The sequence below is a fragment of the Lacerta agilis genome, chromosome 13 (genome assembly GCF_009819535.1).
Source record: "Lacerta agilis isolate rLacAgi1 chromosome 13, rLacAgi1.pri, whole genome shotgun sequence".
Taxonomy (NCBI): domain Eukaryota; kingdom Metazoa; phylum Chordata; class Lepidosauria; order Squamata; family Lacertidae; genus Lacerta; species Lacerta agilis.
In genome coordinates this window covers 48,044,707-48,067,552 of record NC_046324.1, presented here as the reverse complement: position 1 = coordinate 48,067,552, position 22,846 = coordinate 48,044,707, and the positions used below count along the sequence as shown (strand labels likewise).

The 22,846-nt window shown below is 46.7% G+C and overlaps 1 protein-coding gene across 1 annotated transcript in view; it reads left to right on the top strand.

Moving 5' to 3' along the window:
- Positions 1 to 5,340: 5,340 nt before the first annotated feature.
- TMEM184A (transmembrane protein 184A) overlaps positions 5,341 to 22,846 on the top strand; it is a 32,014-nt gene continuing 14,508 nt past the window's right edge. Inside the window, exons 1-2 of the mRNA XM_033167479.1 lie at positions 5,341 to 5,463; positions 17,350 to 17,578. The gene's annotated coding sequence lies outside the window, so the exon portion shown is untranslated. The remainder of the gene's footprint in view (positions 5,464 to 17,349; positions 17,579 to 22,846) is intronic.

Sequence of the window (22,846 nt, the reverse complement as noted above, 5' to 3'; positions counted from 1 at the left end):
AACCAAGGCGCTCTTTCACATAGAAAGTAATGCAAAATGGATGAATCTGTTCCACACTTTTAAAAACAACTCCCAAAACAGCAATTTAACATGAATTTTACTATCTAAGGAGACAGTGGATCCATAAAATGAAAGCAATAAACAATGTACTGCAGTCACACACACAATCAATCAATCCATCAGTAGCTGAGTTGGGTTCCACACAGTCACAAAAACAAAAAAAATGCAAAATAAATAGCAAAAACAGAGAGACCTCAGTGTAACACTCACTCAAATCAGAAGCATTAACACTCAAAACAGCACGTTTGGCTTCCGGAAAAAGTTTGCAAACCGGAACGCTTACTTCCGGGTTTGCAGTGTTTGGCTTCCAAATTGTTTGAGTACCAAGGCATTTGAGAACCAAGACACCACTGTACTGTGTTCTATTATTATTACTGTTAAGACGAAGACACTATTCTCTTACAAGATACTTGGCCATCAGTTACTGTGTTTGATGCTTGTAGTGCAAAGAAACTTATTAAATTAATATGCCTGTTACCCTGGTGTGGGGGTTGAGTAGCATTTTCCAAGTAACCGAGCTTTGCTGAATGTTCAGAGCTCCTCTATTTCTCTCCACCGAGTTGATGGATTTGCTGCGGATCTGCTACCCTCTTGTATTGACTCCTGTAGCAATCGCTATCTGCAGCTTTCTCTGGAGTCGCTGAAAACGCTCGTAAAGCAGCCCGTAAAAATTCCCCGCCCTTCTAAATTTTATTTTTATTTTTGTAATATAAATTTTTATTACACCAAGTCAATAATGGCATATTACCTCTGTTGCATTTGTCAAGCGGCCAGCTTAACGACAAGCATTAAAATCCATAGAGGTGACGCATGGTATTGATGCAGTGTTTAATCTCCCGGCGCCTCCAGTAAGTGATTGTTTTGAGTCCTGCAGGTGGACAATCTTTCCTGTTAATTTCATGGTGCTGGGGGGAAAAATACCTGGCATTTCCTTGCATGTCGTCTTCTCTCTCTAAAATGAATTAAGGCTGCAGTCCAGTACACACTGTCCCGTTAAACACAGCATCGCTTTACTTCAGAGTAGACACGTTTACAGTGGTACCTTGGTTCTCAAACTTAATCCAGTCTGGAAGTCTGTTCCAAAACCAAAGCGTTCCAAAACCAGGGGGCGCTTTCCCCTAGAAAGTAATGCAAAATGGATTAACCCGTTCCAGACTTTTAAAAACAACCCCTAAAACAGCAATTTAACTTGAGTTTTACTATCTAACAAGACCATGGACCCATAAAATGAAAGCAATAAACAATCCACTGCAGTCACACACACACACACAATCAATCAGTCATCAGTAGCTCAACTGGGTTCCACACACAGACCTCGGCATGGCACTCAAAACGGAAGTGGGTCGCTCAAAATGGAGCATGTTCGGCTTCAGAAAAAAGTTTGCAAACCGGAACACTTACCGTATGTTTTGTTCCATAAGATGCACTTTTTTCCTCCTAAAAAGTAAGGGGAAATATCTGTGCATCTTATGGAGCAAATGGTCCCTGGAGCTGAATTGCCCAGGGGCCAAAAGAGGATCATGCTTTTTATTTTACAAAGAGAAAAGGGGGTGTTGAAAGGACCCTGCTCAGCAAGAGATCGGGAGAGAGATAAGAGTCCCCGGCTGCCTTTCAGCCCCCCCTCCATTGTTGAATGTGCTGCAGAGGGAAGTTGTTTGTTTCCCCAGCGACATGTGACTGGCTGATTAGATTATCTGTCTGGAAACTGTAGAAAAGGCTCCCTTTCCTTTAGAAGCTGCAGAAATGTGATTTGAACCCCATAAAAACGGGGCTTCTCCTCTTTGCTTTTCCCCCTTTGCAAAAAAAGCTGCAAAACTTTTAGCTGATCCTCAAAAAAACAGGACATTTCCCTTTGCAAAAAAGCTGCAAAACTTTCAGCTGATCCTCAAAAAAACAGGGCTTTTCCCTTTGCAAAAAAAGCTGCAAAACTTTTAGCTGATCCTCAAAAAAACAGGGCTTTTCCCTTTGCAAAAAAAGCTGCAAAACTTTTAGCTGATCCTCAAAAAAATGTATTTTAGAGGAGGAAAACCAGAAAAAAATATTTTTTGTCTTGTTTCCTCCTCTAAAAACGAGGTGCGCCCTATGGAGCGAAAAATACGGTACTGTACTTCTGGGTTTGCAGTGTTTGGGTTCCAAGGTGTTTAAGAACCAAGGTACCACTGTATAGGATTGTGCTACCCAGTCCCCAGGTCTTCCAGACACATCCCAGAATAACGCCTCTGTTTAGGGCTTTAAATACTAATGTGAGCATCTTGAATTGGGCCTGCAAGTGAACGGGCAACCTATGCAACTGTTGAGAAACATGTGATATAGGAAATCCAAAAGGAAACTCCAGCCAGCAATCTGGCCGCTGCATTTTGGACCAGTTGAAAGTTTCCAAGCTGTCTTCAAGGGCAGCCCCATGTAGAGCACAATGCAGTAATCCAGCCTGGAAGCTGCCATGGAGCATGGAATACAGTGGCAAAATCATTTCTGTCCAAAACAGCTGGAAACAGGTATTGCAGTGATAACGCTGGATCCAGGAGTAAGCCCAAGATAGGAACCTGCTCCTTCCAAGGGAGACCAACCTTGTCAGTTGGTCTTGCTCCCAGTTAAGTACACAGAGAGGAGCAGCCATACAGCACAATCCTGATCATGGCTACTTAGAAGTGAGCTGTCCTGAATTTAGTGGAGTTTACTCTCAGTTGGATTGCAGCCTTAATGATTATATTCAGGTGGCTCTCCATCCCGGAAGCTGGGAGTGGACTTCCACCCCGTCTCCCCTGCAGCGTGCAATTGTGCCTCGCCCGAAATTTAAATCTTGCAACTCACTTGGAAGACGGAGACGCCATAATCGCTGTTGTCACTCTGCCTTCGGAGGCTGCAGAGGGACCCGAAATCTGGCAGCCACTTTCGGGCAGCTGATGCGTCCAGATGCAGTCAATTAAACGGGTGTTTTATGGTGCCTCTGCAAGTTACAAATTGGACAAGCGATTGCCAGGAAGGAATTATGTGGCACCTAAGCGTCCATCACCGCGCCGTAGCAGCGCCGTAATTCAGGCCGAGACATGTGCGAGGCATAGAAAGCAGGCCCATCGATCTGACGGTCTCTGCAAGGCAATCTGTCACCTCCCTGGTTCTCAGGAAGTGGTAGCTTTGGGATGCGTTTCGAAAGCTGGGAGAATCGTTGAAGTTATGCAAGTGATTATGATCAACAGGTGAACTGGGAGCCTGCTCTGCATCTTAACACAAACACGGCCCATCTCGCCCAGCATGCTGTTCACACAGTGGCCAACCAGATGCCCCAATGGGAAACAAGCAGGCAGGATCTGAGCATCTCAAGACTGGTATTCAGAAACATTACTGCCTCCAAGTTTGTAGGCAGGGCAAAACCATCATGGCTGGGGGCTGTCGATAAGCCCTCTCCTCTATGAATTTGTCTAATCCTAATAATAATAATAATAATTAATAATAATGACGTGGGTGGCGCTGTGGGTTAAACCACAGAGCCTAGGGCTTGCCAATCAGAAGGTCGGCGGTTCGAATCCCCGCGACGGGGTGAGCTCCTGTTGCTCAGTCCCTGCTCCTGCCAACCTAGCAGTTCAAAAGCACATCACAGTGCAAGTAGATCAATAGGTACTGCTGAGCTGCTGCCAGTCAGTACTGGTAATTACTGAGCAAGGTGGAATAATGGTCTGACTCGGTAAAAAACTTTCTCCTCTGTCAACCCTCCCTGCTGTTCCCCACTGCTATATACATAGCTGTCAACCCTCCCTGCTGTTTCCCAACGCTATAAGGGAATTTCCCGCAAAAAAGGGAAAATGTTGACAGCTATGAACTTTGTTCCTAAACTATTTGCCCTCTCGCACAGCCCTGGAACTGGTTGGACAGGGGTGGGGTTGGGGAGCCAAAAAAGCTGATACATGGTAGGTTCAGAATGGACAGAATTAAGCACTTCTTTACATATATACACGGCATTTACATACACTTCTTTACACACACACACATATACAGGTGAAACTCGAAAAAATAGAATATCGTGGAAAAGTCCATTTATGTAAGCAATTGTTTTCATTAGCTACTGGTGTTTAATATATGAGATAGACTCACGACATGCAAAGCGAGATATGTCAAACCTTTGCTTGTTATCATTGTGATGATTATGGCATGCAGCTGATGAAAACCCCAAAGTTGAAATTGTTAGTTTGGGGTTCTCATCAGCTGTATGCCATAATCATCACAATTAAAACAAAGGCTTGACATATCTCGCTTTGCGTGTCATGAGTCTATCGCATATATTAGTTTCACCTTTTAATTTGAATTACTGAAAGAAATGAACCTTTCCACGCTATTCTAATTTTTCGAGTTTCACCTGTATATATATGGCATTTCCAAAATTAAGGCTGCATCCTCTTCAAACTTATCTCACAGGAGTGCTACTGCAAACAAACACAATTCAAAGAACTTCCTTTTCCTGTTACTCTTTATCCAGTAGAAATTATTCTGAATTGCAATATCTGTAAATCTAAGGTTTTTCAATGGTTAAAAAGGATTAATACTATATGTTTAAACCACGTTTAAAACACATGGCTTTCTCCCAAAGAATCCTGGGAACATCCTTAACAGTTCCCAGGAGTCTGGGGCGTAAGTCATATGCATTCAATGTGCATTGGATGAGCTTTAAATATACCATTGCCCCTTGTCAGCTCACAGCCCTACCAGACCCCTTTTGCGCAGCATTGTTCTCAAAGATCAGCTGTGTGCCTTGCCACCTAAGTCGCCCAGTGTGCTATACTAGCAAAAGCATTGCCTTAAAACTTGATAAACCAGGGTTCAAATCCTCACTCGGCCACTAAGCTTCCTGGCTTACCTTCGGCCCATCACAGCCTACCTCGCAGGGTTGTTGTGTGAGGATAAAATGGTGGCGGGAGGAGAATTATGTGTGCCACTTTGATCAACTTGGAGGCATGGTTAAAAAAAAAGAGAGAGAGAGAAAACAACAAATAAGCAACAATTATCTCTTCCTGCCTTCGCCCCCAGAAGGGACTTGACTCGTCCAGGAAACGTGGAGAGAATCGCCATCTCCGTCTTGGCCGGGCTCTCCGTTCCGTGCGCACCTGCTGCGCCAGGTGCGCCTGGGAAGGGAAGAAGGCGGCGCCGCGGAAGAAGCGCCCAGGTGCCGGGCGACGTTTGGGGGCCATCTCCAGGGAGACGCGCAAACAGCAAGGGCCGGCGAGGCTGGAGCTCAGCAGGAGGGAGGAGGAGGAGGAGTCTCTGGGGAAAGGAAGCCAGGTGGAGGTATTACCGAGGGAGGGCTCTCCGGGGCCGGATGGGACGAGAAGAGGAAGCAGCCGCGCCGGGAAAGCGCCGCGCTTCCTGGAGCTGCGCCTCCGCCCGTGCGCTCCTGTTGCGCGCCGGACGCAGGTGAGTGAGGGGGCGCGCGGCCGGGAGGAGGAGGAGGAAGAGAGCATCCTGGCCCGGGAGGCAGGTGGGGCGAGAGCGGCCCGAGAGAGAGAGAGAGAGAGGGAGGGAGAGATCTCGGCTGGTCTGGGCAAAGAAAGAAGCAGCTAGGTCCCCAAACGAGGCTGCCCCGCTTTAGCCCAAACTTTGAAACGCGCAGCGCTTCTTGGAGACGTTTGGGAAGTTCCACGGAAAATGGGAAGTTTTCTTTTGATTGTTGACGTTAGCGGAGCCAGCTGGGGGCGTTGGTTTACTTTGTGGGATTCAGTTATAGCCCACCTGTTTCTCCAAGCGGCATCCATGCTTCTCTCATTTAATCCTCACAACAACAAACCTGTGAGGTAGGTCGATTGTCTGTGGCAGGCGCGAGGGTCACCCACTGAGCTCACGGCCAAGTGCGTGTCTTTGAACCCTGGGCTTCCAGGCCCCAGTAGTCGGGGACACTAATCGGTAAAACTACCGTGGTTCTCATGCTATATTCCTCCTCCTCCTCCTCCTTTCCCTCTCTCTTTCCCCCCTCTCTCTGAAAACCAGCAGTGTGTATGGCCAGTCTCCCCATCTGCATGGATTTTCTGTGCCACACATGATCCCCCTTAAGTCTCCCCTGCCCCGCTTTCTACTCAAACTGGCTTTCCGATCTAATTTCTCATAGCCTATACAGTGGTACCTCGGGTTAAGAACTTAATTCGTTCTGGAGGTCCGTTCTTAACCTGAAACTGTTCTTAACCTGAAGCACCACTTTAGCTAATGGGGCCTCCTGCTGCCGTTGCTCCGCCAGAGCACAATTTCTGTTCTTATCCTGAAGCCAAGTTCTTAACCTGAAGCGTTATTTCTGGGTTAGCGGAGTCTGTAACCTGAAGCGTCTGTAACCCTACAGGTAACCACTGTAGATCTCAGTGGAGGCTGGCCCATTCAGAGGAACACCGGCCTCAACTGCCACCTCTCTGTCTCCCTGCTTACAACCAGTTCAGGGGGTCGCACAACCTGTCAACCTCCTCCTCCTCCATCTCAACATTGCCTTTACAGAGAAGGAGGAGGATGGGGATAAAATTAGAATTAGTTGGCTCTCTAGCGCCACCTACTGCCGGGCCTCCTTGCCTCCCAGGCCCACGGGGCTCCAGCCTTCACTGGTCCTATCTTTCCCACAAACAACTAGCTTTATAAGGATTCAGCCATAGAAAGTTTGTTTGTGTTGCCGTGTGTGCTTTCAATCTTATAAACGCTTGATGTTTTTAGAGTTCTTGGAGAACTTTGGGAGTGTGGCTTTTGTTTTTTAAAACAGAAATAGTATACCAACAGCACTACTTTTATTTTCATTTTCTAAATGCAATGTGCAACAGAACTCGAGTATCGCAAGGTGAAAATATTTCTTTATATATAAAGTTGTGGTAGCATTTGTTCTGGGTGTTAAACACATTGTTTACCTTTGTTATTAAGTTGGCTGGGTTTGCCTGCAAGGAAAAAGCAGGGCATATATTTGTTTTAGAAAACACAGCAGTGCAAAAGCTCTTGTTTTGAGAGCTAAGTTAGACACCGTAAGAGTATAAAGAACATATGGAGAGCTTGCTGGATCCGGCCAATGGCCCACATAGTCCAGCATCCTGTTCTCCCAGTGGCCAACCAGATGCCCCTATGGGAAACTCACAAGCAGGACTCGAACCCAAGATCCCTCTTCCTTCCTGTGTCTTCCAGCAACTGGTATTCAGAAGCATTGCTGCCTCTGACTGTGGAAGCAGGGCAGAGCCATCATGACTATAATAATAATTAATTATAATTAATAAATCATTTATTATTTGTACCCCGCCCATCTGGCTGGGTTTCCCCAGCCACTCTGGGCAGCTTCCAACAAAGATTAAAAATACATTAAAATATCACACATTAAAAACTTCCCTAAACAGGGCTGCCTTCAGATGTCTTCTAAACGTCAGGTAGTTGTATATCTCTTTGACACCACTGTCAGCAACCACTGAGAGCCTTATCCTCCATGGATCTGTCTGCTCCTCTTTCAAAGTCATGCAACTTGGCGGCCGTCACTGTCTCCTGGGGAAGTGAGTTCCATAGTTTATGCAGTACATGAGGAAGTAAACCATCTGAGTTTAAAAACCAAACTCTGACACTTGAAGCCCAGTCCTACTCAGAAGTAAATACCCTCCCCCGCAGCTCTCTGAGGCTTAAAAGGTAAAGGTAAAGGGACCTCTGACCATTAGGTCCAGTCGTGTCCGACTCTGGGGTTGCGGCGCTCATCTCGCTCTATAGGCCGAGGGAGCCGGCGTTTGTCCGCAGACAGCTTCCGGGTCATGTGGCCAGCATGACTAAGCCGCTTCTGGCGAACCAGAGCAGCGCACGGAAACACCGTTTACTTTCCTGCCGGAGCAGTACCTATTTATCTACTTGCACTTTTGACGTGCTTTCAAACTGCTAGGTGGGCAGGAGCTGGGACCGAGCAATGGGAGCTCACCCCGTTGTGGGGATTCGAACCGCCGACCTTCTGATCGGCAAGCCCTAGGCTCTGTGGTTTAACCCAACCCACAGCGCCACCCGCAATCCCTGAGGCTTACTCGTAGGTAAATGCAGCCCTAAATTATGAAGTCCGCCCTTGGTCGTGTTAAATTGAATTCCAGCACTCTGTATGAAGAAATATTTTAGGTTCCGCAGGAACCTTCCATTCAGGAGGAAGGAATGGCTGTCTTGTACAAAGCTGTGTGAGCACAAGGGTTTAAGCGTGGAAAGAGGTAATTAATTTATGTTAAATGATATTTAGGTCCCAGTCCTGATATCTTTCACTGAAGAAGAAGGGCAGCTCATTAAACGCCCTTTAATATGCTAGCCATCTGCTTGTAGTTGATTAATTCACAGATTGAACATGAAGAATATGTTATCTTGATGCAGGTGCCACTTTGAGGCACTCTAATAAAATCAAGGGTTTTTGGAATAAAATAAAGCAGGTGAATTAATTTATCCCCTCGAGAAGTGTTTCGGCATTGTCTGAATTAAGTGGCGTATATAAGATGTTTTGAAAAATCCATGTAAGGGCTTGGGGGGGGGGGCTTAATCCAAAGAAAATTGTGTATGCCTTAGGCTGTGCATTCAGGATGTACTTAACTGAAAAGTCAGCCCCCATGGGAACCAGTGGCATTTGCTTCTGAGTAAACACGTTTTGAGGCTTGATTCCAACGGCGATCAGTCTCCTTGGTTTCAGTGGCGCTTGGTTCTAGAGGTACGTCTGTGTACCACAATCCTTACTGGGTTTACCCAATAGAAAAGGCACACTGGTTTCAGCTGCGCTGAGGAAGTCTGGTTTGAAGATGGCAGCAAAGCGTGGCTTTAAATGAGACTCGGAGGAGGGTGCGCTTAAACTTTCTGAAGCCTAGGGCTTGCCGATCAGAAGGTCGGCGGTTCGAATCCCCGCGACGGGGTGAGCTCCTGTTGCTCGGTCCCTGCTCCTGCCCACCTAGCAGTTCGAAAGCACGTCAAAGTGCAAGTAGATAAATAGGTACGGCTCCAGCGGGAAGGTAAACGGCGTTTCCATGCGCTGTTCTGGTTCGCCAGAAGCGGCTTAGTCATGCTGGCCACATGACCCAGAAGCTGTACGCCAGCTCCCTCGGCCAGTAAAACTCTTGGAGTTTTTTGGGAGGGGGGCATTGTTGAGGCATAGCCCAGCGGAGGCTGTGCTCTGTGTCTTTCATCCTGAGCCTTTCATCACCCCACTGCCCAAAAAAGAATGTTTTGAAAAACCTTTCTTACAGGGATCCCTGGCATACTGTGAAATGCACTGCTAATGAGATCCCACCTACCTTCTGCTCTGAATTTGCTCGGGGGGGGGGACCTACATTTGCCTCTGTATGTATAAATTGACCGGTGCAAATCTGTGATAAGGGGGTGTGCCCCAGGTTTTTAAGAGCCTGGAAACATTGGCTTGCCTTCAAGTCCAGGGACGAGAGAGCTGAGCGATCTCCTTAGCTTTAGCTGAAGGTACAAAGCTGCCTGCTTTCATGACAGACCTTTGGTCTGTTGGGCTCAATATACTCTGCTCTGGCTGGCAGCAGCTCTCCGGGATTTCAGGCATACAGAAATGTCTTTCCTGCTGCCTCTGACTTGAACCTTTCAGCTGGCAGTTCCAGGGACTAAGAGCAGATCCACAGCATATATTTAAAGAATCTTCAGCACACGTCAAAGAACATAAGAATGTCCTGCTGGATCAGGCCAATGGCCCATCCAGTCCAGCACCCGGTTCTCAACAGTGGCCAGCCTGTGGGTAATCTGCAAGCAGGATTTGGGCACAAGAGCCCTCTCCCCTCCTGAATATTCCAGCAACTGAGCTTCAAAACCATTGCTGCCTTTGAAGCGCAGGGCTTCCCCCAAGGAATCCTGGGTACTGTAGTTTGTTAAGAGAGCTGAGAATTCTAACTCTGAGAGTGGGAAACCACAGCTCCCAAGATTCTTTGGGGAAGTTATGTGTTTTGGATGTGCATTGAATATATGGAGTGGATTCCTTCAAAGCCAGAACCATTACTATCATTAAAAGGTAAAGGTAAAGGTAAAGGGACCCCTGACCATTAGGTCCAGTTGTGGACAACTCTGGGGTCGCAGTGCTCATCTCACTATACTGGCCGAGGGAGCCGGCGTACAGCTTCCGGGTCATGTGGCCAGCATGACTAAGCCGCTTCTGGCGAATCAGAGCAGCGCACGGAAATGCCATTTACCTTCCCGCCGGAGTGGTACCTATTTATCTACTTGTACTTTGATATGCTTTTGAACTGCTAGGTTGGCAGGATCGGGTACCGAACAACGGGAGCTCACCTCGGCGTGGGGATTTGAACCGCCGACCTTCCAATCAGCAAGCCCTAGGCTCTGTGGTTTAACCCACAGTGCCACCCACGTCCCATTACTATCATTATATTATATTTATGTATGTATGTATTCATACATACATACCCCACCCATTTGATTGGGTTTCCCCAGCCACTCTGGGCGACTCCCAACAAAAGATTAAAAATACATTAAAACATCAGTCATTTAAAACTTCCCTAAACAGGGCTGCCTTCAGATGTCTTCTGAAAGTCAGATAGTTGTTTATTTCTTTGACATCTAATGGGAGGGCCTTCCACAGAGTGGGTGCCACTGCTGAGAAGGCCCTCTGCCTGGTTCCCTGTAACTTCACTTCTCGCAGTGAGGGAACCGCCAGAAGGCCCTCAGCGCTGGATCTCAGTGTCTGGGCTGAACGAAGGGGGTGGAAACACTCCTTTGGATATACAGGACCGAGGCCGTTTAGGGCTTTAAAGCTCAGCACCAACACTTTGAATTGCGCTCGGAAACGTACCAGGAGCCAATGTAGGTCTTTCAAGGCTGGCGTTATATGCTCCCAGTCACCAGTCGTTGTTGTTGTTGGGCTGTTCAACCTGGGAAGGTAGCCCATCTAGCAGAAGGAAAACTCTGATCCTAAACCTACACTGCCTTGCAGGACATATTCGGGAGAAGAAAAGACTAGCGAGTAAACCCTACCCAAATCTGGAGCGGTGTCCCTAAGATGGTTGGATGCTGCCTTTTACACCTCCTTCTGGCAACTCCTGCATCCAAACTGGTGCCAAACATCTTGCTCCGCTTTCCTTTGGACCACTTCAGCGAGGCAGAGAGGAGGTCTTGTCATCTGGGCAGCCCAGGACCTCCTGACACGCTGCCCAGGCTTGCGCCCCAGGGAGGTCACTTGGGTGCTGCAAACGCAGCAGTTTGACTTCGCCCCCCCCCCTGGAGGTGCACTCCATTGTCTTTTGAGACAGACGGATGCCCACAACATTACTATTACCGTTTCTTAACCCGCCCTTCACCCTAAGGCCCCAGGGCGGTGTGCAATTATAACACAACATTAATATTGAAACACAATATTACCCAATGCTGAGAAACAGATTAAACAACTTAAAATTGCAAAAATAAAAAATGTACACCACAAGTGTCAAAATCCTAAGGGATGCAAACCCAGGTCTGCTACCATTGCAACCGCTCCGCTGGTTATCTAGGCCAGGGTGGATAACCTCTAACCCTCCAGTTACAGGTAGTTAGCCATGTTGGTCTGCCATAGTCAAAACAAAATAAAATAAAAAATTCCTTCCAGTTGCACCTTAGGGACCAACTAAGTTTGTTATTGGTATGAGCTTTCGTGTGTATCTGAAGAAGTGTGCATGCACACGAAAGCTCATACCAAGAACAAACTTAGTTGGTCTCTAGTGGTACTGGAAGGAATTTTTTATTTTATTTTGTTTTGACTATGGCAGACCAACACGGCTACCTACCTGTAACTGGAACTATGGAAGGCACCACATTGAGCTGCATGAAATGAGGTATCTGAAGAAGTGTGCATGCACACGAAAGCTCATACCAAGAACAAACTTAGTTGGTTTCTAGTGGTACTGGAAGGAATTTTCTATTTTGTTTTGTTTTGACTATGACAGACCAACATGGCTACCTACCTGTAACTGGAACTATGGAAGGCACCACATTGAGCTGCATGAAATGAGGTATCTGAAGAAGTGTGCATGCACACGAAAGCTCATACCAAGAACAAACTTAGTTGGTCTCTAAGGTGCTACTGGAAGGAATTTTCTATTTTATTTTGTTTTGACTCTAACCCTCCAAGCGCTACAGAACTATAAGTCCAGCCTGCATTGCCAGGGTTGATGGGAGTTGTAGTTCAGCTGCACCCAGAGGGCTGCAGGTTCACCAGCACTGATCTAGGCCCCCATCTGGTAAGTGGGAGTAGTTTCTTCCCTGCAGAAAGTGTTGGCCGGGTGATCTTGAAAGCCTGTGATGAGATTATTCTGTGCCTTGCAAGCCATTTTGTTCCTGGCAAGCAACTATTTAAAAATAATAACTGGGTGCCTTGTTCTGCATTAATCAGAGGTTGAAGGGCCCGTGCATCTGGCTCTGCCTGCTGTTCCTCTCATGGCTGCATAAGATTTTTAACCCAAACACTCTTGGTGAACTTCCGCTCGTCGGTGCTGGCTGTGGAAGCTCTTGCTGCTTGTACTGGGAAAACAAAATCGAAAATTCTTTCTAGTAGCACCTTAGAGACCAACTGAGTTTGTTCCTGGTATGAGCTTTTGTGTGCATGCACACTTCTTCAGATACACTGAAACAGAAGTCACCAGATCCTTAAATATAGTGGGGGAGTGGGGAGGGGTATTGCTCAGAAGGGTGGTGGGAATGGGTGATAGGCTGATAAGTGTGGGAAACCTGTTGACGACTCTAAACGGCTGTAATTAGTCTTGCAGGGAAAGGCAAGTGGTGAGATGGCTAAAGATGGCTTTGTTATGTATAATGAGATAAGAATCCAATGTCTTTGTTCAGACCAGGTTTCTCCGTGGTTTTAAGTTTGGTGATTAGTTGTAATTCAGCCACTTCTCTTTCCAGTCTTTCCAGTCTATTTCTGAAATTTCTTTGTACTGGGAAAAGGTGCAAGATCCCTTTGCATTTATGGACTCGGATGAAAGCGCCTGGAAAGCCTGGTGGTGGGAGGGCAGGAGCCCTAGAGAACTGGCTGGAATATTGGCAAGAACCTCCTGGCTCATAGCCTATTCCTTTCTGGTATAGCTCAGAAAGGTTGAGATTCAGTTGACATTCCTGCATTGCAGGGAGTGATAGCTCAATGATGGCGCATCATTTCTCACTCGCTGGATCATCATCTGGTCATAGTGAGTGGGCTCTCCAAAAAAATTTACACATCACTTGGGAAGACAGGCGAACTCATGCCAGTGTACTGGAAGAAGCCCAGATCACCCATGTCGAAGCGACGATTCCTCAACATCAACTTCGTTGGACTGGTCATGTTGCGCGGATGCCTGATTATCGTCTTCCAAAGCAACTACTCTATTCCGAACTTAAAAATGGAAAGCGTAATGCTGGTGGTCAACAAAAGAGGTTGTCTCAAGGCAAATCTTTAAAAATGTAGTATAAACACCGGCAACTGGGAAACACTGGTCTGCGAGTGCTCCAGTTGGAGAACAGCCTTTACCAAAGGTGCCATGGGTTTTGAAAGTGCTCAGACTCAGGATGAAAGGGAGAAATGTGCTAAGAGGAAGGCACACTTGGCAAACCCTCACCATGATCAACTCCCGCCCGGAAACCTCTGTCCCCATTGTGCAAGGACGTGCGGTTCCAGAATTAGCCTCCACAGTCACTTACGGACTCACTGTTAAGACTGTGTTCGTGGAAGACAATCTTACTCAGCTACAAGTGATCGCAGAAGAAGAAGAAGAAGAAGAAGAAGAAGAAGAAGAAGAAGAAGAAGAAGTGGAGGAGGAGCACATAATTTCCATGGGGCCAAAGGCGTAGTTCATTGTGTATTTGGAAGACACCTGAAGCAGCTCATGGATGGTGTTTCCAGTGGAGCAGAATGGGCACAACAGCAGAAAATGCTCTTTGGTGGGTCACTGCTGTAAAATGAAAACAAAATAAAATAAAAAATTCCTTCCAGTAGCACCTTAGAGACCAACTAAGTTTGTTCTTGGTATGAGCTTTCGTGTGCATGCACACTTCTTCAGATACCTCATTTCATGCAGCTCAATGTGGTGCCTTCCATAGTTCCAGTTACAGGTAGGTAGCCGTGTTGGTCTGCCATAGTCAAAACAAAATAAAATTAAAAAATTCCTTCTAGTAGCACTAGAGACCAACTAAGTTTGTTCTTGGTATGAGCTTTCGTGTGTATGCACACTTCTTCAGATACGAAAGCTCATACCAAGAACAAACTTAGTTGGTCTCTAAGGTGCTACTGGAAGGAATTTTTTATTTTATTTTGTTTTGACTATGGCAGACCAACACGGCTACCTACCTGTAACTGCTGTAGAATGGTCTATAACACTGTGCTGCCACCAACAAGAGTTCTCAGGTCGTTCCGGCAATCTACCAGGTCTATAGAAGGACAGGCAGGTGGCTTGCCAGCTAATCAGGTGCAGAGTGATTCAGGCCTTTACCAGCGTTTGAAATTTGCCAGGCCCATTTTGCAGCTGGCTGTCGGCCAGTTGCAACCAAGTGAAAATGCCCCAGCGGCACCTGATGTCTCCACCATCTGGAGGTGCATACCTGGAATTTCTTGGATCTTGACTATTTTCACACACGAGCAGCGCACCCTGTAGAATTCTACCCATCATATTTTACCTGCACGGTCAGAATGAATTTCAGGAACCAAAGAGCCATGTTGAAAAACACACCTTTCGAGCACTCTGGCTGCAAAGTGGCAAGTAGGCATTCCACTTTGGCAACTGTAACCCTGGTTTCAGGAGCCATTTGGCACCTAGTTTACATATCTTGAGTTTCTAACGCTGGCCTTTACATACAGCCGTATCTTGGATCCCGAACGTTTTGGCTCCCGAATGCTGCAAACCTGGAAGTGAGTGTCCCAGTTTGTGAACGTTCTTTGGGACCCAAACATCTGATGTGGCTTCCGCGACTTCCGATTGGCTGCTGGAGCTTCCTGCAGCCAATCGGAAGCCATGCCTTGGTTTCCGAACGTTTTGGAAGTCGAATGGAATTCCGGAGCGGATTCCGTTCAACTTCCAAGGTACTTCAGAAAGCCACCAAATGCAGGGCTCTTATCTTTTCTTCTTCTTTTTAAATAGGACTATTTAAATCAAAAAATAATTTACGCTAGTATACCTGGGAAGTCTCCCATGTTGTGGCCTCATGCTGATAAGGCGGCTTGGCCAACCAAACTCAGAAGGAATGATTAACCAGATTTCTGCTCAGGACTGAGATCTAAAATGTATACGAAGCTTAGCACAAGCGGACTTGTCTAGCTGGGACCATGATAAGATCCATGCCACTGCTCTTACTGGAAAGCAAACAGAGATTTAGGGTGTGGTTCCACAGCTTTGCTTATTTACTAGAGTTATAGGAAGCAGTGGGTGAAAGGCTCGTTTCTGAACTGCAATGTCGCCGGGTAAGATTCATGGGAATCCAGGCAAAACGCTCTCTTGTTTTTAACAGCGTGTTTTCTCCGGCTCTGTGTTTGCAACGAAACAGGTTTTTTTTTTCAGAAGGCAGGTTTTTCAACTGGTGGCTCCCCTGTCAGGAAAGTTGCAGCATTTGGGATTTTTTTTAGTTTAGAGGGGAAAGCGTGTAAATGGGTGACATGATAGAAAAGTGTCTGAAATTATACATGGCAGGTAGAAACCCTCTCGCGTAACTCACGGACGTGCAATGAAGCTGGAGGTTGGCAGATTCACGACCGATAAAAGAAAGGACTTTTTCCACACAGGGCCTTGGTAAACTGTGGAACTCACTTCTGCAGGAGGCAGCGCCAGCCGTCAACCTAGATGGTTTAAAAAATTAGGAGGAGATGGAGATCAATGGCTGCTAGTCACAATGGCTATGTTCTGTATATCCACTGCAGTCTTGGGCCTGTTTACTCTGAAGTAAGCCCCATTGTGTTCAGTGGGTGCCTACTCGTGGGAAAGTGTGCCGAGGAGTGAAGCCCAAGGCTTCCCACCCACCTCCTTGGCATGTTTCTGAGCATTTGTTACTTCCCCTAGGCCGAGAAATTTCGTTTTTCAGCTTCAGGGACTGCGGTGGTACATGTTTATACCATCACAGGTCAGTGTGTTCCCAAAAGATTGCATTTGTTGATGTTCTGAAACCTGATGCGAGGTGTTGCAAAATGTCTCGAGATGAAATGTGCTCAATAAAGGGCATCTGGCTCACAGCTCCTCTTCCAAGCTGGTTTCAGCCTCTGCAAATGTTAGGAGGATTGTGGCAGTCCAGTCCGAGCTTCCTTGGAATTGAGCAAGTAGATAAATAGATACCGCTCCGGCGGGAAGGCAAACGGCATTTCCGTGCACTGCTCTGGTTCTCCAGAAGCGGCTTAGTCACACTGGCCACATGACCCGGAAGCTGTACGCCAGCTGCCTCGGCCAGTAAAGCGAGATGAGCGCCGGAACCCCAGAGTCATCCGCGACTGGACCTAATGGTCAGGGGTCCCTTTACTTTTACCTATATCTGTATTGTCCTTGTTATACCCAATTGCAACTCAATGTATCCCGATCGTATTTTCTGATTTTCCTGATATTGTAAGTGAGCCGGAACTGGTCTGTGACCGTAATAATAAATTCATTCACCAAACATTAAAAACTTCCCTAAACAGGGCTGCCTTCAGATGTCTTCTAAAAGTCAGATAGTTGTTGATTTCCTTGACATCTAATGGGAGCATAGCTGTCAACTCCCCCCCCCCTTTTTAAGGGAAATTCCCTTATTCCGAATAGGATTCCTCGCAAGAAAGGGGAAAAGTTGACAGCTATGGATGGGAGGGTGTTCCACAGGGTGGGCGCCACCGCTAAGAAGGCCCTCTGCCTGGTTCCCTGTAACCTCACTTCTCGCAGGGAGGGAACTGCCGGAAGGCCCTCGGAACTGGATCTCAGTGTCTGTTCGGCCTGAACAAAGGAGGTGGAGATGCTCCTTCAGTATTGCCCGCTCTGACTGGCAGTGGCTCTCAAGGGTTCCATGGAGGAGCTCCTCCCAGCCCTGCCTGAAGATGCCCGGGGTGGAGACCTGGGGCCCCTGACACGCAAGCAGGTGCTTGAACGCTGGATTGTGGCCCTTCCCTTTCCAAGACTGGTTCGCAGAGTAGATAAAGAAGAAGTTCGGCATTGTGCCCTTTGCTGCTTGCTTCCTCTCTCGTGACATCAGCCTAGTGTCTATCTTTGCAGCCCAGTTAATGTTTACATGCCGGACTCTGACCGGCGGTACCTGCTTGGCCCCAGGAGCCGTTTCCTCTGCCAGCTAGCATCCCCGGGGGGGACGGGACGGGACTGGTGGCTAGCTGATCCTTTGCTCATGCCTGCATCTTCTGCTTCTCTCCTCCTTTAGATGCAGGTGTCCCTCGTGCTGAGCTCTGAGCCGCTGCCCTGTGGGACCACCCAGCCCCCCCCCCCCGGCAGTTGGGGCTGCTCGTCTGCATCCTGAATTCCTCTGCCCAGTGTTCTCCCTGCCTCCCCGTTCTTCTGAGAGCACGAAGAGGAGTATTTTTAGACGCTGGTGTGTTCGTCGGCTGAAGATAATCTGAAGCTCTTCTCCTGCAAGGGCGTAAAACTGTGGGGTGAGTTGCACGTGTTTTGCAGAGGGAAGCGGAAGGGAGGCTCACCTGAGAAGGTAGCAGAAGTGTGCGTCTGGTGGGGTGCAAGCGGTTGCTGGAAAAATCAGGATGGTTTTTCTATTGCTCAATGGTGTGAACAGGGAAATATTAATGCAATGCTGCTGATCTCCAGAGGGGCTTGAATGGGAGTCTTACCCTGTTACGGGTGCGAGGTTTGATCAGTTTAATGGGCAACTTTTAATGGATGAAGCGGAAAGCTTTGGGCATGTTTGTTCCCAGAGTGTGTTAAGTGTGTTACGTATGTGTGTGTATTTGTGTGTGTGTGTGGGGGGGAGAATAAGTGGTTTATGAAGTTGGAACTTCTTTCTGAATCTAAGAAGCACCCGTTTTGAGAGGTCAGTGTTTGTTTATTTCATAAAACTTATATACCGCTTGGTTGCAATAAAACCTGACCAAAGCGGTTTACAAAAGGAACGAAACAATAGAATTACGGTAAGAACAACTATTTAGAAAAAAAATAATTAGAATCACTGATAAACCCAAAACGGATTAAAACACACACCAGTGTTCTACGTATCTGGTTAGATTTGCAAAAAAAAAAAAAAAAAAAAAAAAAAGTTTTAGCAGGCATTGAAATGGCGTCTGGCTGATGTCAATAGGCTGGGAGTCCCAAAGTGTGGGTTCTTCCACACTAAAAGATCAATTTCTTACAGCAATAGAGCAAATCTTGCTTAAAAAGCAGCCTTAACTCAGGGCGCTCCCAGGGCGCTGCAATTTTCATGTGGGTATCAATCGCAGACCAGGAAATTCATCTTGGGCAACGAAAGTTGATTTGGAGCTCTTGTAAAGCAATCCCGCTCCTTAACTGCAATAAGGAAAGCGATGGCAAAATGCACTGGAATAGCATTTGTTTTGTGCAGTTTCATCTGACCTCCCCAGAATTAAATCACAACAAACGCTCAGGAAATAGCTGGCGTTGTCTGATCTCCTTGCAAAGCTATAGGGATGAATCTTCAATGATCAGGTCATCTGGGAGGGATTGAACGGTTACAGGCCCACCTACAATCTAGGAATGAATTGGGTGGGCTCTTTAAACGATTGGATGTCCAAATTGTTATTGGTACGGCAGACTTTAATTGATCAGTTCGATTTATTTATTTTTTAATCAGCTTATCTGATTATCCCTCCAAACCCCCACGCATGGTTAATTACATTTATATAAGAGTCACAAGTGACGCGGGTGGCGCTGTGGTCTAAACCACAGAGCCTAGGGCTTGCCGATCAGAAGGTCGGCGGTTCGAATCCCCGCGACAGGGTGAGCTCCCGTTGTTCAGTCCCAGCTCCTGCCAACCTAGCAGTTCAAAAACACACCAGTGCAAGTAGATAAATAGGTACCGCTCCGGCAGGAAGGTAAACGGTGTTTCCGTGTGCTGCTCTGGTTCGCCAGAAGAGGCTTAGTCATGCTGGCCACATGACCCAGAAGCTGTCTGTGGACAAACGCCGGCTCCCTTTGCCAGTAATGCGAGATGAGCGCCGCAACCCCAGAGTCGTTTGCGACTGGACCTAACGGTCAGGGGTCCCTTTACCTTTAAGAGTCACAAAGGTGACAGACATCTGGTACCATCTTAAGAAGTGTGGATGAAGGAAGACTTCCTGCTCTAAGAGTGTCTTGTGTATAACAACAAAGCTGAGAGAGCTCCGTTGGTAGAGCATGAGACTGTTAATCTCAAGGGTCATGGGTTCGAGTCCCACCTTGGGCAAAAGATTTGTGCATTGCAGGGGGTTGAAGTAGACGAGCTTTATGGTCCTTTCCAACTCTACAGTTCTATGGGAGGGGACTATGGAAATGGGGGGGAGTTTTCCATCCCAACCTCCAGACCTTTCCATCTTTTGGGCAGACTCCTTTAAGCAGCTCGCTACGTTCTTGCTTCTCACAAGGAGGCAGAACCAAGAGGCATAAATAGAGAGCAGGACCAGAAAAGAGGCGCCACTCCTGATTAGCAGGAACAGTTGGAGCATCTGAGAATGTCCACACCCTGCCCTGTTTCCATGCAGCTAAATAGGCTTCTGTGACAGCCCGATGTTCTCGCACACATTTTGCTGCGAGATCTGCTCTGCAGCCTCTCCTGCGCTCAGTTTCTGCAGCAGGATCTGTTGGTAAACGATTCACGGGTATCGCTCGTTCCTTCTACAGCGTGGATAAACATCAATGATTTAAAAAAAAAATAAACAATTGGAATTTTTATATATAAATCGGATTTTTTTAAATTTAATTCGGATTTTCTTTATTTAAATTTGATTTTTAAAATAACATGCTTTTGGAGGAAAAAAAATCTTTCTAAAGATCATTTTCTATTTAAGTTACATTATAGTCCAAAGTCCAATTATACCAGCAGGAATGCCTTTCTGTTAAAAAAAACAAACGATTTAAATCAAATCTTACTGACTAGTGATTTAAATCGTGATTTATATCAAATCCACCCTGCTCTCCAGCACGTGCAGAAATTGCCTTCCTGACCGTTGGATTCACTATTGGGAGCAATAAAATTGCATTGGGAGTGAGGAACTCCAAATCTCAATGGTTCCTTTCAGCCTGGCCCAGGTTGGGGTGATGGAGAGATTTGGTCCAATAACATCTGGATGGCCATAGAATCCTAGAATCGTAGAGTTGGAAGAGACCACAAGGGCCATCCAGTCCAACCCCCTGCCAAGCAGGAAACACCATCAAAGCATTCCTGACAGATGGCTGTCAAGCCTCCGCTTAAAGACCTCCAAAGAAGGAGACTCCACCACACTCCTTGGCAGCAAATTCCACTGTCGGACAGCTCTTGCTGTCAGGAAGTTCTTCCTCATGTTTAGGTGGAATCTTCTTTCTTGTAGTTTGAATCCATTGCCCCGTGTCCGCTTCTCTGGAGCAGCAGAAAACAACCTTTCACCCTCCTCTATATGACATCCTTTTAGATAGTTGAACATGGCTATCAGATCACCCCTTAACCTTCTCTTCTCCAGGCTAAACATACCCAGCTCCCTAAGCCGTTCCTCATAAGGCATTGTTTCCAGGCCTTTGACCATTTTGGTTGCCCTCCTCTGGACACGTTCCAGCTTGTCAGTATCCTTCTTGAACTGTGGTGCCCAGAACTGGCCACAGGTTCCCCCTCCCATAGTTATTTGAAAACTGCATTGTGGTTGATTTGCTTCTTATTCTTCAGACGTAAATACATGAGCTTTATTGTGGCTTGAATATACGTTTGCTGGAGGCCGGATCTGGCCCGCAGGCTGCCCTCTATTGCTTTAGGACAGCCTTCTCCGAACCTGGAGCCTTCCAGATGTTTTGGACTACAACTCCCATCAGCCCTAGCCAGCGGGGCTCTTGAACACTTGTCACGGTTATTGGAAACGTTGATGTGCTTCTTCTTTAAAGGAGGAGTCCCAAAATAGAAGCCGTGATAAATGTAAGGAATGACATCTAAAGATGGAACCGTGTCGTCCAGCGCCTGAAAATACAAATGTATTATTAGTTTGATGCTGGGAACGAGACACCCTGAGAAATGCTGTCTCTCTTGCTTCTGCTGGCAAAAAAAAAAATCATTGTCTTCTGGGTGGTTTGGATTTAGCAAACTATAACAGGAAGACCACCAAGAACGGGGAAAGGTGCAAAGCCATCAGCCAAGAAAGACCTGCTTTTTAAAGAATTCTGCGGCGGATGTTGGTTGTCGCCCTCGGGAGAATTTCTGCAATCCATGGGGCTAGTGAAGAAAGCGAAGCCAGAGAAACGAGAGTTGGAAATCTTGCTTTATCTAAAACCAAAGAGTCACTTCAACCAGTGGTTAGAAGGAGATGCAATCTGAATAGCCGAGTTTCCTGTTTAGAAATAGAGGGTTTGTGAACATAGGGCGCTGTAGTTTGCTGAGTCAGACCCAAGGATCCATCCACTTGTTTATTTTATTAATTAAATTTGTATACCGCCCTTCACCCATAGATCTCGGGACAGTTCACAACATAACACATACGATATAAAAAGACAAAGATTGCAATACCGCGAAATCTGTGGCAGCTCTTGAATAGCTTCTGTTGTACACCAGATAGTTTTAGGAAGACATAACATCTTGGTTAAGTAATTATCTCAAACAGAGACAAATAGTGCACTAGATAAATGCACATTTAAAATTAGAGGGAATTGGCGGGAAGTCAATGGAACTAAGAAGAAGACCGTGATAAAGTGTAACAGATATTGACAATTATTTGAAGTTTATATGTTATGGATGGTTTTCATTTTGTGTTACGGTGTGTTTTTTATGTTCCATAAAGCAATTTAAAAACTAAAAATAATAATAATATCAAAAGTCAAAGTACATAATAAAAACAAGAACAAGAACACACACAAGCCAATAAACCCTCTCCCACAAACACATTTAAAAGAGGTGGAAAAAGGTAAAGGGACCGCTGACCATTAGGTCCAGTCGTGGACGACTCTGGGGTTGCGGTGCTCATCTCGCATTACTGGCCAAGGGAGCTGCCATACAGCTTCCCAGTCATGTGGTCAGCATGACTAAGCCGCTTCTGGCGAACCAGAGCAGCACATGGAAACACCGTTTACCTTCCCACCGGAGCGGTACCTATTTGTCTACTTGCACTTTGACGTGCTTTCGAACTGCTAGGTTTGCAGGAGCAGGGACCGAGGAACAGGAGCTCACCCCGTCACGGGGATTCAAACCGCCGACCTTCTGATCAGCAAACCCACAGCGCCAGCCGTGTCCCTTGATGGCAGCTAAGCATGCAGCAACATCTGGGGAGGCCCAGGTTCCTCATTTCTGATTGTGTGTTTGTGCTCTTAAACAAACAAGCTGTGACTTCTAGGAAAATGACTTCTTCATGTGGAATTGCAAAATAGAATCTGTGTGGTTTAGTGGTGGAGAGTGTTGGGCAGAGACCCGGAAGAAGAAGGTTCTAATCTCTGCTTGACCAGCAAGTTCACTGGGTAACCTTTGGCTAATCTCTCTCTCTCTCTCTTACACACACACACACAGCTTAGCTACCTTGTAAGGTTGCTGCTGGAAGTTTGGGTGCAACTCAGCTTGCTGAGAGGGGTTTGCATGGCCGGACACTGAGGTCCAGCTCCAAGGGCCTTCTGGCGGTTCCCTCCCTGCGAGAAGTGAGATTACAGGGAACCAGGCAGAGGGCCTTCTCGGTGGTGGCACCCACCCTGTGGAACACCCTCCCACCAGATGTCAAGGAGATAAAACTACTATCTGACTTTTAGAAGACGTTTTA